Below are 6234 nucleotides of genomic sequence, written 5' to 3'. Positions count from 1 at the left end.
CTTAACACTGCTGACTTTTTAATTTTATTTTACCATCTGAATCAGTTGGGTTAAATATTTGTAAAGCCGAAGGAAAAGGTCAATGGAACTGTAAAACATATTAATTTAAATTTAATTTGATTTTATTTATTATTACTTTGTTTCTGTTTAACAATTACATTTTATCATGGTAATATTGAATCAATGATTGATTTTCACAATGACTTCATGTTCTTTAAAGATGTATAAATATTTTTTTAACAAATACAGGTATGTTTCTTTTTATTTGCTAAATCATTGAATACTACCTGCTATTCTGTCCCCGCAGTTTTACGCGGCCGTGAATTTTACCCTTGACCGCAAATAACCGCTAATTCTAATTTAGTTGCAAAAAGCTACAATTTTGTCCGTTTTAGACTAGTTTTTTAAAATGTGATATTTATTCTTTTCTTGGTACTCTATATTGGATTTCAGTGCTTTATTGCCCTCTTCCTCATCCCACTATTGAGTGTAATAGATAAGTTTGACTATCTATCGAGGACAAAATGTTCCATTCCAACTATTAGCATTACAATACATTGGAGACTGCATTGAAGAGATGGATAAGTGGCAACAAAATCAAAATTGAGTGTTCTGGAATTCATTTTTTTTTTCTGGGTGGGGTCTTCTGGCCTCCCCATGGTGGGCAGAGAGTTCACTTGCTGTGTCTTATATCCCCTATATCTGTTTCCCCTTTCCATGTTTCTCTTCGTTCTGGATTAAGATCGCTCTTTTTTTTTTCCGGTCCTGGCGTTGTTCAAGTTGGGAGGGAGACAGTAAAATAAAGTACCTTGTTTACTTCAGAGATTATATTTTGTCCTTGTAAATCATCTCTCTGTTATGTACATGCTATTATGAGTTTTGAATATATTGCACTTTGTAAACATTTTAGCGTATCCTTCTTAGGGGACCCTTTGCTTGTCCCTTGGTTGGACTTTGAGGTAATGTCAAAATAGGCACATCGGTGAAATGCTGGTGTTATCTTCTGTTCCCTATTTGAACCAGTCCTCTTTGTGATGCTTTTAACTTCAGATCTACACTTGTCCTCTATCATCTTCAGGGACGGCTGGTAATAATGGGCAGGGTGGGCAAATACCAGCCTGTTTTTTCAAGTTATATGCTGTATTACCAGGTCTGAAATAATCAAATTTAAATTAGATAATTTCAAAAGTTACTACTTAAACTTTATACTTCGTACTGAAACCAATTTGGGTGTATTTTTGATAGATTGCGAATCACCACGCATCCCCTAATGCATAAACCAGGATACGCTCCTGTTCTTTTTTATCACCCCCCCCCCCCCCCCCCTCCCCAACCACTCCACTCCGCCCACATCGTCATCTCATCGTCACGTCGCCTGACGGTGAACTAACTCCGATTTTTTCTGTCTGGCCTCTCTAGTACTAGGTCGGGCTAATTCAAATGAGCCCACCTTATTAACCAGTGAAAACTAAATAGAGATTTTGGCAAACGAACTTTTTCTTAATTATTGCATTACTTGTGCTGGCAGGGACGGCTGGTAATAATGGCAGGGTGGGCAAATACCAGCCTGTTTTTCAAGTTATATGCTGTATTACCAGGTCTGAAATAATCAAATTTAAATTAGATAATTCAAAAGTTACTACTTAAACTTTATACTTCGTACTGAAATCAATTTGTGTGTATTTTTGATAGATTGCGAATCACCACGCATCCCGTAATGCATAAACCAGGATACGCTCCTGTTCTTTTTATCACCCCCCCCCCCCTCCCAACCACTCCACTCCGCCCACATCGTCATCTCATCGTCACGTCGCCTGACGGTGAACTAACTCCGATTTTTTCTGTCTGGCCTCTCTAGTACTAGGTCGGGCTAATTCAAATGAGCCCACCTTATTAACCAGTGAAAACTAAATAGAGATTTTGGCAAACGAACTTTTTCTTAATTATTGCATACTTGTGCTGGTACCATTGATGTAATGACTTTGGAATGTTCCAGTATTGAATTAAATTTATTAATTTACTAATTTTATATCAATTTAATATTAATTTGTGTTGTTTTTATATATTTGTTTATCCATTTAAAATTTTCTTTTTTTTCCTCGTTTTCTTTAGTGCTTCTCAGAACTCATTTATTTAAATTGTTTTCTTATTTGTTTTTTTGTTGTTGTTGTTGTTGTTTTGGGGTTTTTTTGTTTTGTTTGTTTTTTTAACAAATTAATTTGTTAGTTCTTATTTTTTTAATTCTTAAAGTAATTACCGCTGATTTTTATTGCCAGACAAAATAATTTTGCAAAACAATGTAATTTTCTATGTATTCCGTCTAATAAAACAAAACACTTTTATTCAAAAGTCACGACTAAATAAATATATAAAATACAACCACCATTTTGGTTTTCTCAACAATTGAATTAGTATACGAGAAATACTCTTCTGAGAAAGGAGAGAGTTGAATTCTAAGTTATAGAGGAAATACGGAGGGTGGGCAGATTCCGTACTTGCCCGTCCTGAAGCTAATATACATACATAAGTTCGCGATGAAGAGGCGGGAAGCTCGGGGTTGGTTGGGTAAGGAGTAAAGATAACACGGTCGTTATTGTTATAGTCTAACGAATGCATGAGGAGAAATTGGTAACATTATTTTGTCTTAATTGTATTGCATGAAGTATTGGCGAAAGCCTAAGATTAAATAAACTTTGTTTTTGTCTGTCTTATTTTGACTATGGAACTGATACTGATACTTGTCATAGCAGACCTGCCTACTTGAAATAGGAAAATAAAAATCGTAGTTTTCAGGGCTAATAAATTCGTAGATATTTTAACTACCCTTTTAAAAAATGACCGGAATTTCGTCTGTTTTGATAGATATCAAATTTTTAAAAACGAGAAAAAATTATTGGAAACGTAATAATGATGGTGATGGTGGTAGTGATAGTGGTAGCGGTGGTGGTAGTAATGATGATGGTAATATTATTATTATTATTATTATTATTATTATTATTATTATTATTATTATTATTATTATTATTATTATTATTATTATTATTATTATTATTATTATTATTATTATTATCATTATTGTTATTATTATTATTATCATTATTATTATTATTATTGTTATTATTATTATTATTATTATTATCATCATCATTATTATTATTGTTATTGTTGTTGTTGTTATTATTATTATTATTATTATTATTATTATTATTATTATTATTATTATTATTATTATTATTATTATTATTATTATTATTATTATTATTATTATTATTGTACGTATTGGTGGCATTACTATTGTTGTATTTTTTTGTGGTTATTAATGGTATCAGTTTATTGTTTGGTTCCATTTACCATTTTTTTCCACTTTCATGTATGTGGTCATCAAATTGTATGATTTATTGTCGAAAGCCTAAGATTGAATAAACTTTGTAATATTGTATGGTAACCATCATTGTCGACGACATCGTCGTTGTCATTATAATCATCATTATCATCATCATCATCATCATCATCATCATCATCATCATCATCATCATCATCATCATCATCATCATCTTCATCATTAACAACAACAATATTAACAACAAGTACTACAATAGCAATAAAAACAATATCAACATCATCATAAAATTTCCGTCATCGTCTCCACAACTATCATTCTAACCAACAGCACCACCAAAACCACAACCATAATTCATCCTCCTCCACCACCACCACCACCGCTACCACTATTCCAACCACTACCACCACCGGCACAATCATTCTAATCATCAAGACAGCAGTGAAATGCAATTTGAGCTCTGAATGAAACTCGGGTCATATTGCTGTTGTTGCTTCTCGATTGAAACTTTAAGGTTACTACATACTACTGAAAACTAGTGCCGCGCTGAGGACCGGTCCCACGGTCTTTTAGCTGTGAACCGGGGACCGGTCCCATAGTGGAAGACCGGCGGCGGTCCTCATTTCTTATCACCTTTCAACGGTCTCGCGCCATACTACTTCCCCAGCGATTTGTTGCCTCGGTTGCCTATCTTCCACCAATCACCACCCATCCCACTTAATTAATCGCACCCACCCCCTTTGCAATACACTAAACGACACAGACGACCATAGAGGCAGACGACCACCTCCCTCCACTTCGCAAACCGCCCTTTCGTGTGTGAGATGGGGGGAACAGGAGGTGCACGCCTTGGACGATTCCATTATACGGGGTAAATTTCAAAATTTACTACACCATAATGATCGCAATGACAATGATCTATGATGAAGGCATGACCCCTCTTCTCTAATGGGTTATTGTTTGAAATGCATGTGACTACTAAAGATGTGTGTGTTTGTGTGTGTGTGTGTATGTGTTTGTGTGTCGAACCTAGCAAGTAGCAAGTCCGATTTTTTGTTTTCTTTTGTCCATCTCTTGTCACCACTCCTTTCTATCGCATTGCTGTCATTTAAAATAATAAAATAATATTAAAATTTCGTTTGGTGTTTTAACTAATCAAATAATATGAGTTTCATTAGTTTCTTCTTTCCAAAAAAACCCAGTTATAACGTCTGTATTTTAAAAAAGTCCAATAGAATATTTGGGGACCTCGATAGCTCAGTTGATAGAGCACTCTCTTTAACGCAAAGGGCCAGAGATCGATCCCGGGTGCAGTCGAGTTTTTTCTGAATCCCTGTCTTCTCAGCAGTGAATGGGTAGCTGGGTTTGTTAGATCTGGCGAAAAGTCACCACGGACCCCACTTATTACTTATTAACTTATTACCGCATCCACCCCCTCTTATTATAACTTCACGTCTCTCTCTTACTCTTCAATGCTCGCTGCCCTCTAATGTGTCAACGCCACGAACAACTCGATCAACTCCTTGGGCGATGCCATTATCTCTGTTAATGGGGATAAATTTCAAATTTTATTAAATTATCGAAGTAACAATGAAGTACGGTGAGCAAATAAAGAAGGCATCACCCCTCTTCTCTAATTAGGTTACAATTTGAAATGAGTGTGACTACTCCGTGTGTTTTACTCCTGTAGACCACGGTTTTCATCGTGTAGCGGTCTTTAACGGTTCAAGAATGAACGATCCCACGGTCCCAAAGGTCAAAACGGTTCGAACTTCCAACAGTCTCTCAGGAATGTTCAATGTCGAAAAGGACCGGTCCTTGCGGTTTTCATTTCCCAGGGACCGTAGGACCGTGGTCTATAAGCTTGCCAAGGACCGCCCCGCACTACCAGTAATGTAACAGAAATATTAATCTCGCTGTTGAGGGATTAAAGCAAATCTTTAATTTTTCGAGTGAACGAAATGGACTTGTATTGTCAAGGTGTTGTCGCATTATGTCTCGTCGCTTTATTTTTTTGTTGTATTCTCTTTCGTGATTCATTTTTGATTACGTTTGGAATAATTAAAATCTACTGGTATTGTCATTTCATTGTGAATGTGATTATTTGTGGTTGAAATATTATTTTTTAAAGGTAAAAAAAAAATAATAATTAAAAAAAATTAATTAAAAAATAAATAAATAAATAAATAAATAAATAACTTTAAAAAAAAATAAAAAGATAAATTTTAAAAAAATAAATAAAAAAAAAAATAAAATAAAAATAAATTTAAAAAAAAAAAAAAAAAAAAAAACAAATATATATATATATATATATATATATATATATATATATATATATATATATATATATATATATATATATATATATATATATATATATGACCGAATCATCTTTGCCCCACCACTGTAAATAGGCTAGAACCGCCACTGATCATCTTCCTTTTTTAATTGGCTGAAATTACCTAATACTAATAGTGCCGAACGCAGTGTAAAACGGGTAAAAACAAAACAAACAGGTCTGGGTCATTTTTTTTTTTTTTTTTTTTTTTTGGAAAGGGAGGGGGGGGGGGGGGAGTGTTATTGTTGCTGTTTATTTCGTTTTTGGCTTTTTTTTTATTACTTTCAGATTCGGAATTTAAGATTTGATTTTGGCTCAAAATTAATGAAAATGTACTTTGTGAAAATCAGATAAGGATATTATGTTCAAATTTAAATGCACTATATTACTTCTTAAGTATGCACAGGGTAGTTAAAATTGATAGGATCACGTGTTTTTAAACTGTTGAAATTTTGACATTTTGCTGGCAAATTTTTGGGTTTAAAATGGCAAAAAACTGCGGGGACAGGCTATTGTCACTGCTGAGTCACTACTTATGCAGTTTTTATTTGTCTCC

The sequence above is a fragment of the Berghia stephanieae genome, chromosome 1 (genome assembly GCF_034508935.2).
Source record: "Berghia stephanieae isolate SIO BIC M18660-M18661 chromosome 1, UCSD_Bste_1.3, whole genome shotgun sequence".
NCBI lineage: Eukaryota > Metazoa > Mollusca > Gastropoda > Nudibranchia > Aeolidiidae > Berghia > Berghia stephanieae.
The sequence above is the reverse complement of the archived record's forward strand: the minus strand, read 5'-3'. Positions refer to the sequence as shown.